We start from the raw sequence: 20,000 nt of genomic DNA on the forward strand, positions 1-20,000 counted from the left end.
CGGCGAGCTGTAGTCTCGGGTAAAGCCGTCGCTGATGTGGCGATAGATGAAAAGCTATTCTTAGGAATAAAAGCCTGCCTCCAGACGCAGGCCCTCGCGTTGTTGGTGGATGCCACGCGCCCTGAATGCGGAGTGAAGCTCGGGCTCAGTGTCGGCGAGCTCCGGGGGAGAGTGGCCGGGCGCGGAGCAGCATTTCTCACGCGTTTCATTATCGCCCAACCGCTTTCATCTAGCGAAAGCAACCGAGAGGACAACAAACCTGACTGTGAATAATGACATTTCTGCACAGCCCGGAGATCGGGGCGGATACCAACTTGATCTTGAACTTGTAGACAACAGTTCACCAACGGGGAATAAAATTCGTTTTGGTTTTTTTCCCTCGCATTTTCTTTATCGAGGCGGCTTGTATGTTTACAAAGACATATATGTTCAGATTATTTGGAGCAGCGCGGGTATACTTTCAACGTAAGTTTTATTTTTAGCATATGTTTGGTTGATTTTAAAACGAATGTATTTATTGGACGTTTAATCTTCTTCGTTGTGTCATTAACAGTTGCATACAGTTAGGTATGGGAATTCTATCGTGAAAATATATTTTGGTCCGTGTGTGAAGGATTGAAGGGGCGTTCTTTGCGCGGACTTGCTGTTCTTTTCTTTTATATTTTTAGTCTAGTTTACCAGCCAGTTTCTCTATTTTAGTGTTGCATCTGCAGGAGTTAATATTCTTTAGTACAAAAAAGAAACAGGACGAAGGCACATTTGTGCGAGGTGTTCATCGTATTGAGTTCACTCAATGCAGTTATTAATACTAGTGTTCATTTGTTATTATGATTTTGTGAGGGTACTGCTATGTTGTAGTGGTTGGTGTTGCTATTTTGGTATTTTAGTCTTCCTCCAATCGTCCTCCAAGTCATAAAAATATATGCCCATGGTTTACTATGCATCTGACATAAGTCTTACCTTGTCTTAGTTTCTACATCTTGAGAAATTTTGTTTTCACATGAAAAGATTGTCGAAACGTTGTCGAAAAGATTGTTTTATTATCTAAAAGGTAACAAATGTTTTCTGATTCATAAGTCATGCTTTATGTTCCAGATTCTAAGATATGTGTTAAACAGTATTTTCTGAACTTGTTTTTTCTCTATATAATGTTTAAATAAAGGCGAGTTCATTATTGTTATGTACCCTGGTATTTTTTAATACCAGGGCGCATAAACAACATGAGGTATATACATACGTTTTATTTTATTCATACAGCTATTCAAAGTTACTCGCGCACAGGATTCAGATGCTTCCAAACACGGGACAATATCTCTGCTTGGTGCTTTCGCTCAATAGTGTTAAATCAAGGTGTTCAGTAAAACTTCACAAATATTACATTTTCAATTGACCAATTTAAGATTAAGTCTGCGTTTTAGTTAGTAGTTTCTAACTATTTGTGATGAAAACCTTTTTTACCATGTTGTTAATTTGTATTCAGACTGCATTATGACCAGAGCTGTTGCTGTAGCTACAACCCTTCAAAAGTCCCAGACCAGGTGAGATGATTTTAATAAATATTATTTATTTCTAATAAAACATTACATTTTTCATTGGAATATATTAGATTCTACAATTTACTATTATTTATCAGATGCTAATGTGTCTTGCAAAAATGCATTTCTCATTTTAAATGCTAATCTCTTTGTACTATACGTGTCATCAGTTTTAGTTTAGTTTAGCTGAACTATATATATATATATATATATATATATATATATATATATATATATATATATATATATATATATATATATAATATATATATATATATATATATATTCTTCGGCACCATTTGTTCTAGTATCATTTTTATTATAATTTCTTATGAGTGTCCTATAAGTGTCCTATTTCCCAGCAGTAGCTGTTAGTTCAGTATTGGAGCTGTTAGTTCAGTATTGGAGCTGTTAGTTTAGTATTGGAGCTGTTAGTTCAGTATTGGAGCTGTTAGTTCAGTATTGGAGCTGTTAGTTCAGTATTGGAGCTGTTAGTTCAGTATTGGAGCTGTTAGTTCAGTATTGGAGCTGTTAGTTCAGTATTGGGCTGTTGAGCTGTTGTTGTTTTTTGCAGCAGAATCACAGCCTCCCTGATGTGGAGGGACAGGTAACACGCCTGCTTGGATCACCCATCCGGTTTCTACACTCTTAAACTTTCAAATAATTATTCTGACCTGTTTAATGTGCTGAGGTTTATCTGTGTTACCTTCTATGGCTTATGGACTGTGTTATCTCCCATGGTTTATCATCTATATAGCTTCAGCTTGTGTTGTATCTAATATTTCATCTAGTAGACAGTTTGTCCTATGGCTTATGTCCTATGGCTTATGGTCTGTGCGGATTTGGCCTATGTTATCTCATGAGGTTTATAGTCTGTGCAGATTTGGCCTATGTTATCTCATATGGTCTATGGTCTGTGCAGATTTGGCCTATGTTATCTCGTGTGGTTTATGGTCTGTGCAGATTTGGCCTATGGTATCTCATGTGGTCTATGGTCTGTACGGCTTTGGTCTATGTTATCTCATGTGGTCTATGGTCTGTGCAGATTAGGCCTATGTTATCTCATGTGGTCTATGGTCGGCCCAGATTTGGCCTATGTTATCTCATGTGGTCTATGGTCAGTCCAGATTTGGCCTATGTTATCTCATGTGGTCTATGGTCGGTGCAGATTTGGCCTATGTTATCTCATGTGGTCTATGGTCAGTCCAGATTTGGCCTATGTTATCTCATGTGGTCTATGGTCGGTGCAGATTTGGCCTATGTTGTCTCATGTGGTTTATGGTCTGTGCAGATTTGGCCTATGTTATCTCAGTCCAGACTGATCTGGTGAGGATTTCTGTTCCTCAGCTACTCCAGCTGTGCGGTAGTAATCCCGACCTGCACGGCCAGCTGGTTAACCTGATTTATTTATGTGAGGGAACGGCGGTACTTTTAGGGCCTTTTTCAGCCCCACAGCGGAGTCTGAGGTTATGTGTGTGTGCGGCAACATGCTGCTGTGGGCAGGGGCAGCCGGGGTGTGTGATCCTGCATTCAGCTTGATGTCCTCTCCTACCCTAAGAATTGGGCTCTGGAGTCTCATCTGTGAGAAAGAGAAATGTTAAATATCGGCACCTGGACCGTCACCATTTTTTTGCTGCCCTGTGTTCTGTGTGCTAAAGGGAGTTAAGAGTATTTTTTATCCAAAGTGATTTTAATCATTGAGCTTTTCTGTGGCATGTCCTCAAAATGTTAATTACAGCCATCCTCAGGCATACACAACACACCCATCATCTTCAATTCATTTGCTTTCTCTCTCTTCTCTCCCCCAGTTTCATGTTCAGATTCACAGCATTACTGGAAAATGCTGAACAAGGGAAAAATAAAAATATTAACATTAATATGAAAGTAGCCGTGGGACAACATCAAAACTGCTTCTTTTAATATTAAATTACTGATTTATTTGTTGAACATTCTTTGCATCTCTCTCTCTCTCTCTCTCTGCATACGGCACACTGTAGTACTGTGTGGCCTGTAGAGTGTACAATAGTCACTGGCTGTCCTGTAGTACTGTGTGTCTGTAGGGTGTAAAATAGTCACTGGCTCTCCTGTAGTACTGTGTGGTCTGTAGGGTGTAGAATAGTCACTGGCTCTCCTGTAGTACTGTGTAATGCAAGAGAGGCATTCCCTCTGGATAATGGATCCCTTATCAGGGGAAACTGCGCTGGCTGGACAGGCTGGAGTTTAAGGGCTAGGAATCTGAATAATGATGTGTTGTTACGTCCTGTTGCTGGTGACTGAGTTTAAAAGAGGAATCTGAATAATGATGTGTTGTTACGTCCTGTTGCTGGTGACTGAGTTTAAAAGAGGAATCTGAATAATGATGTGTTGTTACGTCCTGTTGCTGGTGACTGAGTTAAAAAGAGGAATCTGAATAATGATGTGTTGTTACGTCCTGTTGCTGGTGACTGAGTTTAAAAGACAGATTTTAAGGTGTCACAATTTTAGTAATTTACCTGAGAACAGGAATTGCGTTTATATTCCTCATTCACCCAACTGTAGTAGTAAGAATTGTAGATTTGCAAAGATGTTTTTTCTTTCAATGTCGCTTGAATTTAATTTGGACAAACATTAAGAGTATATAATTTATTAATGTTTAAAACTAATATAGATATAAATCATTAAATTAACAACAAAATGTTGTCCACCAAGGAGGATATTAAAATACAATGAATTTAAAATGGATAATAAATATTAAAATAAGACCAATTGACCCTGGAAGGGAGACCTGGCTGGGCGGAATTTATCTTGATTTGGGTGCACAATTCTGCTGGAACATTCATTTTTAATGTATCTTTTGTGTGATTTGCCAGTCACCTCTGACATCACATTGTGTTTTTTGTGCTTTTGGTGTTTGTCCCTCGTGTGTTTGGGCTTGTTTTCCCAGGGGGAATTATCAAAGCCACTGTTTCAGCTGGGCTGTATCATAGCAACTAACGTGGGAGAGAAAAGAGAGAGTGTGTGTGCAATTATTATTATTATTATTATTATTATTATTATTGTGAGCCTGTCCTCCCTCATTGTTGTTTTTCTTTGAATCTGTGAAAACCACAGAACCACAGAAACTGCCGTACATTCGATAATTCGGGAGCTGTGCCGTAAGATCAACATTAGTGTTTGTAAGAATATAATTGTTTGCAATTTCAGCAATATTTCTCTTATATTTAACTCTGCCAACCCAAGCTGCAGACAGAGGTATGTAGAGTGTATGTGTGGGCTTGTGGCCTTTATTCACATCAGTCACAGCAACGTCAGTCATGCTAGATTTATGTCATTAATGGAACATTGCTATACATCCATGCATATATTAAGTTAACATTTAACATACATGTCATAAATGAGACATGAACTGTTCCTGGGTTGTTTTTTGCAGAAGTTTTGTTTTGTTTTATCATGGTTTGTAAACCCAGTCCCAGCTGAATGTGCAGGCGCTGTGACCTGCGATGGCAGCCGTGCTCTTGGGTACATTTTTATTAACTGTCAGCAAACATCCGAGACTGGCCTCTCCTTCCCTCCGAGTTTAGCCCTTGACCCAGTCACCATCTGCCTGCTGTCATAGTTACGGGAAAGGACTCTGCGGAGCAGGTTCAGCGGTCTGCGGTTTTAGTGAGTATGAAATGGTCGTGTGTTTGTTTTAGTGGGTATGAAATGGTTGTGTGTTTGTTTGAGTGGGTATTAAATGGTTGTGTGTTTGTTTTAGTGGGTATGAAATGGTTGTGTGTTTGTTTTAGTGGGTATGAAATGGTTGTGTGTTTGTTTTAGTGGGTATGAAATGGTTGTGTGTTTGTTTTAGTGAGTGTGAAATGGTCATGTGTTTGTTTTCATGGGTATGAAATGGTTGTGTGTTTGTTTTAGTGAGTATGAAATGGTCGTGTGTTTGTTTTAGTGAGTATGAAATGGTCGTGTGTTTGTTTTAGTGAGTATGAAATGGTCGTGTGTTTGTTTTTTTCAGTAGAAATGGTTGTAATGTTTGTTTTAGTGAGTATGAAATGGTTGTAATGTTTGTTTTAGTGAGTATGAAATGGTCTTGTGTTTGTTTTAGTGAGTATGAAATGGTCATGTGTTTGTTTTAGTGAGTATGAAATGGTTGTAATGTTTGTTTTAGTGAGTGAAATGGTCGTGTGTTTGTTTTTGTGAGTATGAAATGGTTGTAATGTTTGTTTTAGTGAGTGAAATGGTTGTAATGTTTGTTTTAGTGAGTGAAATGGTCGTGTGTTTGTTTTTGTGAGTATGAAATGGTGTGTTTGTTTTTGTCAGTAGAAATAGTTGTAATGTTTGTTTTAGTGAGTATGAAATGGTTGTAATGTTTGTTTTAGTGTGTATGAAATGGTCGTGTGTTTGTTTTTGTCAGTAGAAATGGTTGTGTGTTTTAGTGAGGTGAGTCTCTCTTTCTGGGCGATGTTCTTTTGTCCTCTTGCCCTTGTGCAGTGTATCAGAGCTGAAACCCTTTTCATTTATTTCATTGATTTGTGTATTTATGCATACTTTCAGTCCATTGCACTCTCCACTGTGAATATATATTTTATTTCCTTTTCATTAAAGAGTTAAACACCCGTTGGACAGGATAGCTGTGCCAGGCTAGTTTCAAATAAAAAAAGACTTCTGTAACATGGTTCAGGACAATATGATTTAAGCATGTCTTTATTCTGTTTTAGCTTGTATTTCTTTTTAAATATAAAACATGAACACAAGCACTATTAATGATTAATATTTATTTATTGACCACTTTAAGTGAGTAGATTCCCAATTGAAGCAAATGATGATATAAAATTATGTGTAATACCAATAACAAAATGTCATTCTTTAAAACAAATAATTTGTTGGTCTCATCAGTATATCTGGATACCATTTGCAAAAAGGTAAAATATGGATTTATTTCAGTTAAAAAATGGTATAGCTGTTTGTGATTATCACAAAAGCAGAAACTAAAGAAATTGTAATTGGCAGTTTTGACATTTCCTTGAATTTGTCTGCTATATTTTTCACACAAAAACAACTTGTTCTTATTCATATACATTTCATAAAATTTTAAGTCTGCATGTTGTGAGATTTGATTTCCTATTTTATGTTTGCATTACAAAATGTGTACTTTTTTCATGTTCATAAAATAAATTCACATTAATAATTATTTTTTGAATGGATAATGATAATAATTACTGAAATATATTTGCCATGTGCTGTATTAAAACGCAGGACAGCATATGTTAAGGTGAATTAATGTTCTGGTAAAATCTATGAACCCTTCACTCCCATTCAGACTATATGCTTGTTGGCTCTGTTGTTGTTAGTTACAAAATGAATTTTCAATTTTTTAATGGCTGTTCACATAAAGTATTTTTGTAAAAAATAAATACATTTGCTGTTCACAAGCTGCAGCACATTACTATATTTACACCGGCATAAAACAATAAGTAAATAGAATATGTAGAATATACAGGTACAGACGTACAGAAAAGACAGACTTGCTTAAATTGATTAATTCTCTCAAATATATGGTAAATATTGTAGAATAAGTAGCATTATTTCTCTGTATCAGTAATTTAGATGATTATAGTTGGTACAGTCTTGTGTTTCTCTAGTATATGAACTTACATTTTACTTGAATAGATTTCATAATTGGAAACATCCTTATTTTTTTGTGGTCAACACCATATCTATTCTGTTGTTCAATATATCCGCTAAAAAGATAAGTTATATTCTATGGTAGCAGTAAGATGTGTTTTTAAGTAGCCTGTAAACCATTATTAATGTAAAAAAAACAGCTTACTTGTGAAGAAATCTTGTTCATAATCCCATAAATCAAAAAAGTATTTTAATATTTCTTAAAAATAAAGACAACAGCATTTTTCATATTTTCTTTAGATATGACAAATGAGCATGTTGTATTTTGTTTGCCAAGTATGAAAAGTATATCTTAAATGTTAATTGCATTTGTCTCATTATTCACTAGAGTTACTGTGAGCTGCTGCTTCTGCAATAATATATCGTTTTATCAACCCTGTGGGTTCCATGTTCTTTCAGAAGGCAAAGGGTTAACTTGCTTTTCAATCACACGTGTTAAAATACACATTTTGACAAAATCACCTTGTTTCATAATTAACATTGTGAAATATTCTTGTAGATAGGAGCATAACAAACGTTGAGAGAGGGCTGTGTGCCTCTGTGCTGATGTACAGTGAGCTTACAGAAGGCTGCCATATTGTTCCTGCCTCAATGCGTCCTCCATTTTGCGATTTCAATCATTTTTCCTCCAGTTTAAGAGATGGTCGACTGTGGCAACACTCACACAGTGGCTGTTAATAAACAGAATATTAATAAACAGAATATTAATAAACAGAATATTATTCGAATGATGCATTAGTGAGCAGCTTATTCACCAGTACATTTATTTAACTTGTGGTTTTGTGGGACTGAATTTGCCCAGTTTGATCTGATCCTCATCAATGTGTTTTTATGCACGCTACATTTTTAGCTTTGTGTTTATATTCTTTGTGATGAATTGTATGAGTTCATAGTGTTTAACAACCTGATGCTCAGTGTTAAAATTGAGGATTTTATGAGTTTATAGTGTTTTACACTCTGGTGCTCAGTGTTCAAATGGAGGATTTTATGAGTTTATAGTGTTTAACACTGGTGCTCAGTGTTCAAATGGAGGATTTTATGAGTTTATAGTGTTTAACACTGGTGCTCAGTGTTCAAATGGAGGATTGTTCTTTCTGTTCCACGGTGTGTCGGTGTTGCTGCCTGTGCAGAGTTCTTGTCGGACAGCAGTTTGGCTTGTCCCTGCGCATGGGATTATTATCACACCGTTTCGGTGTTTTACTCCTGGTCCCCTGTGAGTGTCAGAACCAGCAAAGCCATCTCCTGCATCTCACCAGGGTGGAACTTTTAATGGTGAGAGAGATTGAAAGAGAGAGAGAGGAGAGGGAGAGGGAGTGAGAGAGAGGTAATACACTACTCTGGGGAGATGTATGGCTGACGTGTCCTCGGGTTAACTCTTCATCCCTGTTGCTGGTGTTGAGTGATCTTCACCTCCTCAGAGTAAACTTTTGTTCCCCACTCATCAGGCTGTGACCCCTGACCCCTGACCCCAGAGGTCACTCCCTTTATGCCACTCTGCAGGCACTGCACGCTGGGGTCAGGGGTCAGGGGTCAGGGGTCACAGAGCTGTAGCTCAGATGCGTGCGGCTTCTGACACGCTCACAGCAGAACACTCCCTCCCTCTCTCTCTATCTCTCTTTATCTCCCTCTCTCTATCTCTCTATCTCCCTCCCTCCCGCTCTCTCTCTCTCTATCTCTCTCCATCTCCCTCCCTCTCTCTCTCTCTCCATCTCTCCATCTCCCTCCCTCCCTCTCTCTCTCCATCTCTCCATCTCCCTCCCTCCCTCTCTCTCTCCATCTCTCCATCTCCCTCTCTCTATCTCTCCATCTCCCTCCCTCTCTCTCTCCATCTCTCCATCTCCCTCCCTCTCTCTCTCTATCTCTCCATCTCCCTCCCTCTCTCTCTCTATCTCTCCATCTCCCTCCCTCCCTCTCTCTCTATCTCTCCATCTCTCTCCCTCCCTCTCTCTCTCTATCTCTCTCTCCATCTCCCTCTCTCTCTCTCTCTATCTCTCCATCTCTCTCCCTCCCTCTCTCTCTCTATCTCTCTTTATCTCCCTCCCTCTCTCTCTCCATCTCTCCATCTCTCTTTATCTCCCTCCCTCTCTCTCCATCTCTCCATCTCCCTCCCTCCCTCTCTCTCTCTCTCTCCATCTCCCTCCCTCCCTCCCTCTCTCTATCTCTCCATCTCCCTCCCTCCCGCTCTCTCTCCATCTCTCCATCTCTCTCCCTCCCTCTCTCTCTACATCTCTCTTTATCTCCCTCCCTCTCTCTCTCTATCTCTCCATCTCCCTCCCTCCCGCTCTCTCTACATCTCTCCATCTCTCTCCCTCCCTCTCTCTCTCCATCTCTCTTTATCTCCCTCCCTCTCTCTCTCTATCTCTCTCCCTCCCTCTCTCTCTCCATCTCTCTTTATCTCCCTCCCTCTCTCTCTCCATCTCTCCATCTCTCTCCCTCCCTCTCTCTCTACATCTCTCCATCTCTCTCCCTCCCTCCCTCTCTCTCCATCTCTCTTTATCTCCCTCTCTCTCTCCATCTCTCTCTCTCATGTTGCTTTATTGGCATGACAGAACATTACAGCTTGTATTGCCAAAGCATATATATATATAAAACATAAATTTCACATTGAACAATATCTGAATGATGAGCATGAACGATTATACACAAAGGAATGTGAACCATACATTAAAATAAGAACATATAACAAAAACATTTTAATAATAATATGAATAATATTAATAACAAAATAAATACATGGAGAAAAAAATTGGACAATACATATTGTGAATATTTCTCTCTCTCCTTCTCTCTCTCCCTCTCTCTGTCTCTCTCTCCTTCTCTCTCTCCTCTCTCCCTCTCTCCCTCTCTCCCTCTCTCTCCATCTCTCTGTCTCCCTCTCCCTCTCTCTCTCTCTCCTTCTCTCTGTCTCTCTCTCCTTCTCTGTCTTCTGCTCCTAACATGCAGAAGAAAAGTGAGAAAAAAATTAATCAAATGACCAAATAAAAATTCCTGATATTTTTTATTTTTTTATTTTCAGATTGGAAGCCTGCTTGTCCCTCAGTCAGCCCTTCCCTTTCCAGAACTTTATATAACTTCATATAACTTAGATTATATTATAAAATGCAGTCTGCTTCATCACTGTGTGTGTGTATGTGTGTGTGTGTGTGTGCGCACATGTGTGGGCGTGTGTGTGTGTGTGTGTGAGTTAGGAAGTTAAATAAGTACTTGTAGTGTGATGATTTCATATCTGTAGATATACTGTATATGAACAGTATGTGCATAATTGTAGGGTAGAGTTCTGTGATTTAATACATTTTACTCTCTCATTATTCCTTATTTTGAAATTGCTTTCTGTGGTTTCATGTGTGCATGTCTGATTAGAGAGTTATTTAAATGCAGTGTTATATCTTTACAGTATCTGTCAGGGCTGTAAAAACACAGTAAAATCCCTGTTACCATCACTGAAATCCTGCTGTTTACTGTCCATGAACAGCAATGTAGAGTGATTAAAAAATTTATTGTTGGCAGATAATGAAGTGTTATTACACGTCAGATTTTGAGAAATTATTTTTGAAATATCCTCAGGGGTTGGTTTTTACTTTTAAAAGTTACATTTCAGGTGTCTCGGTGGCGCAGCCTGTAGAGCACTGACCGCATGCTCATTGCGAGCCGCGACGTCGGCGGTTCGAATCCGACCGTCTGACAATTTGTCGCATGTCTTCCCCTCTCTCTCGCTCCCATTCTTCCTGTCTCTCTATACTGTATACTGTCCAATAAAGCTGAAAAAGGCCAAAAAAAAAATGTAATTTTAAATCTGAAAATCCTTTTTAATCTGTCTTGAGGAGAATTGAATGATTATATTCATTATTATATCTATAATTATATTATTGTATAAGCCTTATGCCTTTTCTTTTTTATTGTATTATTTGTATTGTTCAGTTATGGTGCGTTTTAGATAATGGATAACCTGGAATGTGCAGATATGAGCTTTCTGACTGCTGAGCGCAGCTCAGGAATTTCCATGAGGGCGTTACTGAAGTGGCTCTTTTCTCTGAGTATTATTAGATGTGAATAATAGTTTATTACATCAAGCTAGAGTTGTCATTTTTTAATGTTCAGGTTAATGGGTTCACTTTCATTTTGAAATATGAAATCATGTACATTAGGCTCTATTGCAGGAAGTTAATATCATAGTTTTACATTTTGTCTTTTTTTTTTTTGTAGCCTGAACAATTCAGTTAACCACTAGCTGTTATCACTCGTAGATTTTTTTTTGTATTTTTATTGCTAATTTGTATTTTTTGACAGGTGAAATTTAGGGAAGTGTTTGATAAGCCATGATCTTTCTACAGGTACCACAGAAGTTTAATTAAATGGATAATCTATCAATCTAATTAATTGGGTGTAAATCCATACTTATATCTGTTTGTACTGTAAAAATCTTTTGTCCAGAATGCTTGCGTTTGTGTGTGCACATGCATGTGATGTGCATTCATAGGTTAGCATGTCTGTTTGTATGTGTAGTGATATTGCATGTGTGTGCACGCATCTGTGTGTGAGAGAGGTTCCCGTCAGCTGATTTGTGATTGGTTAAGGGCATGGCGAGATGTGACGTTGACTAGACAGGGTTCCTCTCCTGACGAATCACACGCACCCCCAAATCCTGCTGCTACAGCATCATCCAGGCTTTTCTCTTCATAAAAGATCTTGTATTTTACACTCAGTATTTCTGCCCATAAAGGGAGTTTTAAAGGCAGTTTTAACAGTGCAGGAGGGTTAGGGTAAAGGAGGCTTTTAGGGTTTTAACGTTTTGGAGATCGTTCGCGCAGGCTGAGAACGGGTGCACAACTAGCCCTTCAGCGTCACAGAGGGAGAGGGAGAGAGAGAGGGAGGGGGAGAGAGAGAGAGAGGGAGGGAGAGGGAGAGAGAGGGAGGGAGAGAGAGGGAGGGAGAGAGAGAGGGAGGGAGAGGGAGGGAGGCAGGGAGGGGGAGGGAGGGAGGGAGAGGGGGAGAGAGGGAGGCAGAGAGAGGGAGAGAGAGGGAGGCAGAGAGGGGGAGGGAGAGAGAGGGAGGGAGGGAGGGAGAGGGGGAGAGAGGGAGGCAGAGAGAGGGAGGGAGAGGGGGAGAGAGAAACTCTAATGACTCTAATATTCCCTCCATAAACAAACAGAGGGAGAGAAAGAGCAAACCGTATGAAGTAAAAACAAGAAAACAAAAATAAAAGCAAATGATTTCCCACCTTTTTCAATTTTTAATGTAGTCCTCTCTACATTTCCCTGACGTGCTTTGAAAATGCTTTTTTTTTTTTTTTTTTTTTTTTAATATGGTAAAAGTATGATAGTCCAGGATGTGAGTTTGAGATAAAGGAGGGTTTTTTCTCTTTTGTCTGTGTTTCCAGGCAGCTCGGAGGTGGGAGGGGAAAGTTTGTGCTCCGGACTGAATCTGGCTTCTCCCCTCAGCTCTCTGGAGCTGCAGCCAGAACTGGCAGGAAGCTGTTACAGTAATCTGCCACAAATGGACAAATCCCACAGCTCACCAAGAGGAGAGGACTGTCAGAGAAGGGTGTGTGTGTGTGTTTGTGTGTGAGTGTAAGTGAGTATGGATGAGTGTGTGTGTGTTTATGTGAGTGTGTCTTTGTGTGTGTTTATTTGAGTGTGTGTGTCTTTGTGTGAGTGTGTGTCTTTGTGTGTGTTTATGTGAGAATGTATGTCTCTTTTTGTGTGTTTATGTGAGTGTGTCTGTGTGTGTTTATTTGAGTGTGTAAGTTTGTGTGTGTATGTGTCTTGGTGTGTTTATGTGAGTGTGTGTTTGTGTGTATGTGTCTTTGTGTGTTTATGTGAGTGTCTTTGTGTTTGTGTGTGTGTGAGAGTGTGTTTTTGTGTGTGTGAGAGAGAGAGTGTGTGTGTGTGTTTGTGTGTGTGTTTATGTGAGTGTGTGTTTGTGTGTGTGTAAGAGTGAGAGAGTGTGTGTGTGAGTGAGTGTGAGTGTGTGTGTGTGTGTGTGTGTGTGTTTGTGAGAGTGAGAGAGTGTGTGTGTATGTGTTGGTGTGTCAGTGGAGGGGGAACTCTTCATTGCTGTAGTTTCTGTTTATGCTGCTGATGTAACTACTGGACACTTATCTGCTCATGGGGCGCTACTGAACACTTATCTGCTGGTGTAACTTTACTGAACACTCTTATCTGCTGATGGAGCTCTACTGAACACTCTTATCTGCTGATGGAGCTCTACTGAACACTCTTATCTGCTGATGGAGCTCTACTGAACACTCGTATCTGCTGATGGAGCTCTACTGAACACTCTTATCTGCTGATGTAACTCTACTGAACACTCTTATTTGCTCTCTCCCTCCCTCTCTCTCTCTCTCTCTCTCTCTCTTCTTCTCCTCTCAGTGTAGCGCCCTTGTTCAGCCCTGTCTGGCGTGTTCTTTGGGTCCTGCCGCTCTGAGCCGGGTGCTGGGTGGGCTGGGGTATGTGTTGTGCGGTTTCTAGCGCCAGTCCAGGGATCCAGTAGGCTGGCCTTCCTCCTCCCGTTTCTCCTCTTCTGGACCCCACAGTCCTGTGACCTCTCCTGTCCCCGTGAATGTAAGTGTGTTTGAATGTGAGCGAGTGAGTGAGTGTGAGTGTGAGTGTGTATCGGTGTGATTGTGTGTGAGTGTGTGTGTGAGCGTGTGTGTGTGTCATGTGCAGTTATATGTATGTGTGTCTCATCTCCCTCTAAATGTATCATTGTGTATCCATAGATGTGCTGTATTTTGACTGGGTTGTTACGTTCCTTGATCTTGAGTCTTTGCTACTCTCTCACCGGTGCAAGACGTGAATAAATGGGTTTGTTCTGGAAAATGTAGACGGTACAGAACTGTCACCCTTAAAATGTCCAAACTCTCCCTTTCCAGTGTGTAATGTGAGTTTGCTGTTGTGGTTTGAGTCCTAGGGCCTGTGTGGCTGCACAGAGTGAGTCCTAGGGCCTGTGTGTGGCTGCACAGAGTGAGTCCTAGGGCCTGTGTGTGGCTGCACAGTGAGTCCTAGGGCCTGTGTGTGGCTGCACAGAGTGAGTCCTAGGGCCTGTGTGGCTGCACAGAGTGAGTCCTAGGGCCTGTGTGGCTGCACAGAGTGAGTCCTAGGGCCTGTGTGTGGCTGCACAGAGTGAGTCCTTGTCAGAGCGGGGTTCAGATTGGGGTTCAGAGCGGGGTTCAGTACAGGGTTCAGTGCGGGGTTCAGTACAGGGTTCAGATTGGGGTTCAGAGTGGGGTTCAGAGCGGGGTTCAGTGCAGGGTTCAGTGCGGGGTTCAGTACGGGTTCAGAGCGGGGTTCAGTGCGGGGTTCAGTACAGGGTTCAGTGCGGGTTCAGAGCGGGGTTCAGTACAGGGTTCAGTGCGGGGTTCAGTGCGGGGTTCAGTACGGGTTCAGTACGGGGTTCAGTGCGGGGTTCAGATTGGGGTTCAGATTGGGGTTCAGTACAGGGTTCAGTGCGGGTTCAGTGCGGGGTTCAGTGCGGATTCAGAGCGTTCTGTAAGGCACGTTGTGGCTGTGGCAGTAAGGCTCGTTGTGGCTGTGTGGTCTTTTTGTTCGGTTGATGTGTTTAATGTGGAGACGCCCTTCTCCTCTCACACACTTTAACAGAAAATGTACACCATTTACGTACAAAATCCACTATTAAATGCACAATTAATACAACATATTCTAATAGTTATAGGCATAAGGATAATTTAAAATAATATGTATTGCATCATTTTATAATATGATACAATGGTTTCTTTACTTTCACACATTTCTGGTGTACATGATCTGTGTATGTGCAGGAAGAATAATTGTAATATTTTGTAACTACTCATCCATATGTATCTATACATTTATATTTAGTTTAATAATTAACAATATGCATGATTTTATATCAATATGGGTGCAATTTTCAAATATTTCAAAAACTTGGCTGTCTTCTCTGTTTTGATGCTCCAGTTGTATGTTACTGTGTACATTATAACATATTTATAATTATGTGTTTACATTCATTAATGAGAATCTTTTGTTGCATTTTAAATAATAACAAATAGAATCTGACTCAGGTATCTTTGTTGTGGTTTTGCTGGTGATAGTGATAAATGTTTATGATGTTGATGATTACAATAGGTAATGAAAGGTTTGAATATGAAACGTTTTATTTAAAATAGATTCAAACATATTGTGGAGAAAAGCATGGTGACACTACCACGGTAAGGTGCAGGTGCTTACTGTAGTAAAATAACCTGGCATCGAACACCTGCACGAGGCCAATGTACAGAAAGATTATCATTTTTTGCAGTGAACGTGTTTTTATGGATTTGATTTATCTGTGTTCTGTTAAGAATTCACCTATTTTGTGTATTCTTCATAGACCAAAGTAAGCCCTTGTATTATTAATAGAGAAGCATGTTTAGTGCATAAATATATTTCCTGCCGTTTTAATCTGGGCCCTGTTGGCTGGGGAAACTGGGCTGGGAATAATGTTTTGTAGTGAAACTTTTTACTTTAGTTTCACCAAATCGTTACTGCTCCTTGCTGAGTGAAATGTATCAGATAGTTACTGCTCCTTGCTGAGTGAAATGTATCAGATAGTTACTGCTCCTTGCTGAGTGAAATGTATCAGATAGTTACTGCTCCTTGCTGAGTGAAATGTATCAGATAGTTACTGCTCCTTGCTGAGTGAAATGTATTTTCTGCATAATTATAGTACTGCTGCAATGTATTGTGACAGAAGGAGTTTTTACTAAGGGGTTCATTGAGATTACATATTTTTTACAAACATATAAGCCTCTTCTTTACAGTATTAATTGGATTAGGTTTCAAAACCAAAATTAACTGAATTGCAAGTTGCAATGGCTGAGAGGCACAGGGGAGCGAAAGGGATGAAATGTGATGTTGTGTTGGAGGCTTGGTCCCAACGTTTCCTGGGCATCTTTCCAACTCTTCTCTCCAACTCTCTCTCTGTGATGTGATCGGTTTCATCAAGTTTTTCTAAAGCTTTCCCAGAAAGAGCCCTTCAGCCCTTCAGCAGTGAGATGGGTAATCAGCAGTGAGATGGGTAATCAGCAGTGAGATGGGTAATCAGCAGTGAGATGGGTAATCAGCAGAGTGAGATGGGTAATCAGCAGAGTGAGATGGGTAATCAGCAGTGAGACGGGTAATCAGCAGAGTGAGATGGGTAATCAGCAGAGTGAGATGGGTAATCAGCAGTGAGACGGGTAATCAGCAGTGAGATGGGTAATCAGCAGTGAGATGGGTAATCAGCAGAGTGAGATGGGTAATCAGCAGAGTGAGATGGGTAATCAGCAGTGAGACGGGTAATCAGCAGAGTGAGATGGGTAATCAGCAGAGTGAGATGGGTAATCAGCAGTGAGATGGGTAATCAGCAGAGTGAGATGGGTAATCAGCAGTGAGACGGGTAATCAGCAGTGAGATGGGTAATCAGCAGTGAGATGGGTAATCAGCAGAGTGAGATGGGTAATCAGCAGAGTGAGATGGGTAATCAGCAGAGTGAGATGGGTAATCAGCAGTGAGATGGGTAATCAGCAGTGAGATGGGTAATCAGCAGAGTGAGATGGGTAATCAGCAGAGTGAGATGGGTAATCAGCAGTGAGATGGGTAATCAGCAGAGTGAGATGGGTAATCAGCAGTGAGACGGGTAATCAGCAGTGAGATGGGTAATCAGCAGTGAGATGGGTAATCAGCAGAGTGAGATGGGTAATCAGCAGAGTGAGATGGGTAATCAGCAGAGTGAGATGGGTAATCAGCAGAGTGAGATGGGTAATCAGCAGAGTGAGATGGGTAATCAGCAGTGAGATGGGTAATCAGCAGTGAGATGGGTAATCAGCAGTGAGATGGGTAATCAGCAGAGTGAGATGGGTAATCAGCAGTGAGATGGGTAATCAGCAGTGAGATGGGTAATCAGCAGTGAGATGGGTAATCAGCAGTGAGATGGGTAATCAGCAGAGTGAGATGGGTAATCAGCAGAGTGAGATGGGTAATCAGCAGTGAGATGGGTAATCAGCAGAGTGAGATGGGTAATCAGCAGTGAGATGGGTAATCAGCAGTGAGACGGGTAATCAGCAGTGAGATGGGTAATCAGCAGTGAGATGGGTAATCAGCAGAGTGAGATGGGTAATCAGCAGTGAGATGGGTAATCAGCAGAGTGAGATGGGTAATCAGCAGAGTGAGATGGGTAATCAGCAGTGAGATGGGTAATCAGCAGAGTGAGATGGGTAATGAGCAGTGAGACGGGTAATCAGCAGTGAGACGGGTAATCAGCAGTGAGATGGGTAATCAGCAGAGTGAGATGGGTAATCAGCAGTGAGACGGGTAATCAGCAGTGAGACGGGTAATCAGCAGAGTGAGACGGGTAATCAGCAGTGAGATGGGTAATCAGCAGTGAGATGGGTAATCAGCAGTGAGATGGGTAATCAGCAGAGTGAGATGGGTAATCAGCAGTGAGATGGGTAATCAGCAGAGTGAGATGGGTAATCAGCAGTGAGATGGGTAATCAGCAGAGTGAGATGGGTAATCAGCAGTGAGATGGGTAATCAGCAGAGTGAGATGGGTAATCAGCAGTGAGATGGGTAATCAGCAGTGAGATGGGTAATCAGCAGAGTGAGATGGGTAATCAGCAGTGAGATGGGTAATCAGCAGTGAGATGGGTAATCAGCAGTGAGACGGGTAATCAGCAGTGAGATGGGAAATCAGCAGTGAGACGGGTAATCAGCAGTGAGACGGGTAATCAGCAGTGAGACGGGTAATGAGCAGTGAGACGGGTAATCAGCAGTGAGACGGGTAATCAGCAGTGAGACGGGTAATCAGCAGTGAGACGGGTAATGAGCAGTGAGACGGGTAATCAGCAGTGAGATGGGTAATCAGCAATGAGACGGGTAATGAGCAGTGCTGTCCCTGGCACAGAGTCAGTGTGAGACAGGATGTAATGCCTTTACTTCTGCCTTTGCCAGGGTTTTTATAATATATAATTGTCAGGAAGTGGAACAAAGTGGATTTCCAGAATAGTTGCTATAACTACAAAAAGCACAAGAGACTGTTTGTCCTAATGGTGTCAGAGGGCTGCATGGTGGTGTGTGTGTGTGTGTGTGCGCACGTGTGCGTGTGTGTGTGTGCGCGTGTGTGTATGTGCGCGCACGTGTGTGTGTGTGTGTGTGTGTGCGTGTGAGTGTCTGTGTCCATGTGTGTGTGTGTGCGCAGGTGTGTGTGTGTGTGCATGTGCATGTGTGTGTGTGCGCGCGTGTGTGTGTGTGTGTGTGCATGTGTGTGCGTGTGTGTGTGTGCGCGTGTGTGTGAGCTTGTGTGTGTGTGTGTGCACATGTGTGTGTGTGCACATGTGTGTGTGTGTGTGTGTGTGCACATGTGTGTGTGTGTGTGTGTGCACATGTGTGTGTGTGTGTGTGTGTGCACATGTGTGTGTGTGTATGTGTGTGCACATGTGTGTGTGTGTGTATGTGTGTGCACATGTGTTTGTGTGTGTGTGTGCGTGTGCGTGTGTGTGTTTGTCTGCTAGGAGATCAGAAAGGGCCACGAGGCACGATTAGGACCAGAATGGCTCTGATTGGTCGATCCGTTTGGTCATTGGTCGATCTGCATTCTGTTAGAGATTCAGTGGGAAACAGCGGCCGCTATGGACAGTTTGTGGAAGTGCTCCTCATTCCCCTTTTCTGTCCTTGGGAAACCTGCTGCACGCAGATAGACTGGAATGACATTGCTCTCACTTCCAGTGTTTAATAAGCCACATGCGATAGCAGCATGGAGTGTGTAGGCTATAACGCACTTTCCACATATTTGACTAAAATGCATTCACATTTCATTGTGAGGCTATGCTAATTCACTACATGCTGTTTGTTATAATTTAGCTTTGTTCATTTTCTGGCTGGAATGTTGGAGGCAAATCCCTGAAAACAGACAAGAGCCGGGAAATATCCCACCAGCCACTCCACATCACTCCGTGTAATTTTTAATCAAACCATTTGCTGCAAACTGTGAGTAATCCAGAAGCAGAGTATGATGAATGTGAAAAATGAGCTCTTTATTTTAACTTCCTGTAACAAGGTTGGTCAGTTTTGTGGAACATAATAGGCTTCATAGCCAATGAGACGCAGGGAGGGATAGATGTTGGTGGCTGTAGAGCCAATCAGACGGACCCCAGATTTAACGCCCTACTCCTCTTCTGTGAGCTGTTGTGACTGCGGTGAATCAGGCCGGGGGAGCCGGGCGGGAACAGGATCAGCTGCAGGATGGTGGGGTTTGGTTCCTGAATTTGGGGTGTCCCAGACTTAGTAACACCCCACCAGACACAGGGAGAGCGGCATTCAGGCCCTAGACGTCAGCATCCAGGAAATAAAAATGAAATATCTCTGTTCCCATAACCCCCAAGTGCTCCTGACATGCTGGTTGGTGCCTTGCATGGCAGCCAATCGCCGTTGGTGTGCGACTGTGTCTGTATTACATTACATTACATTATTGGCATTTGGCAGACGCTCTTATCCAGAGCGACGTACAACAAAGTGCATACCCATAACCAGGGATAAGTTCGCTGAAAGACCCTAGAGGGAAGTACAATTTCAACTGCTACCTGTACAACAAAGATAAGGACGAGGGCCTTTTTTTTTTTTTTCTTTTTTTTTTTTTTGTTGAGAACAAAGAAACAAAGAAACAGCAAAAGTGACCAAAGTTAACTATCCAAACACTGCTTACCTAGCCAACTAAAAAAACCAATACACAAAGCAAGTCACAGAGACAACAATTTAGGTTCACAGGGAGGTAGGGTTAGGGGAGAGGTGCTGCTTGAAGAGGTGTGTCTTGC

At 41.5% G+C, this 20,000-nt stretch overlaps 1 long non-coding RNA gene across 2 annotated transcripts in view; it reads left to right on the top strand.

The window, feature by feature from the left end:
* Positions 1–14,218, top strand: part of LOC133135813 (uncharacterized) — a 14,230-nt gene extending 12 nt beyond the window's left edge. Inside the window, exons 1-4 of one of the 2 annotated variants that reach the window (XR_009709442.1) lie at positions 1–465; positions 1,481–1,538; positions 5,096–5,177; positions 12,571–14,218. The exon at positions 1–465 is cut by the window's left edge and continues 12 nt beyond it. This is a non-coding gene — a long non-coding RNA (uncharacterized LOC133135813). The remainder of the gene's footprint in view (positions 466–1,480; positions 1,539–5,095; positions 5,178–12,570) is intronic. The other variant, XR_009709441.1, reaches the window with a different exon arrangement.
* Positions 14,219–20,000: the final 5,782 nt, after the last annotated feature.

Source organism: Conger conger, chromosome 8 (assembly GCF_963514075.1).
Source record: "Conger conger chromosome 8, fConCon1.1, whole genome shotgun sequence".
Lineage (NCBI taxonomy): Eukaryota > Metazoa > Chordata > Actinopteri > Anguilliformes > Congridae > Conger > Conger conger.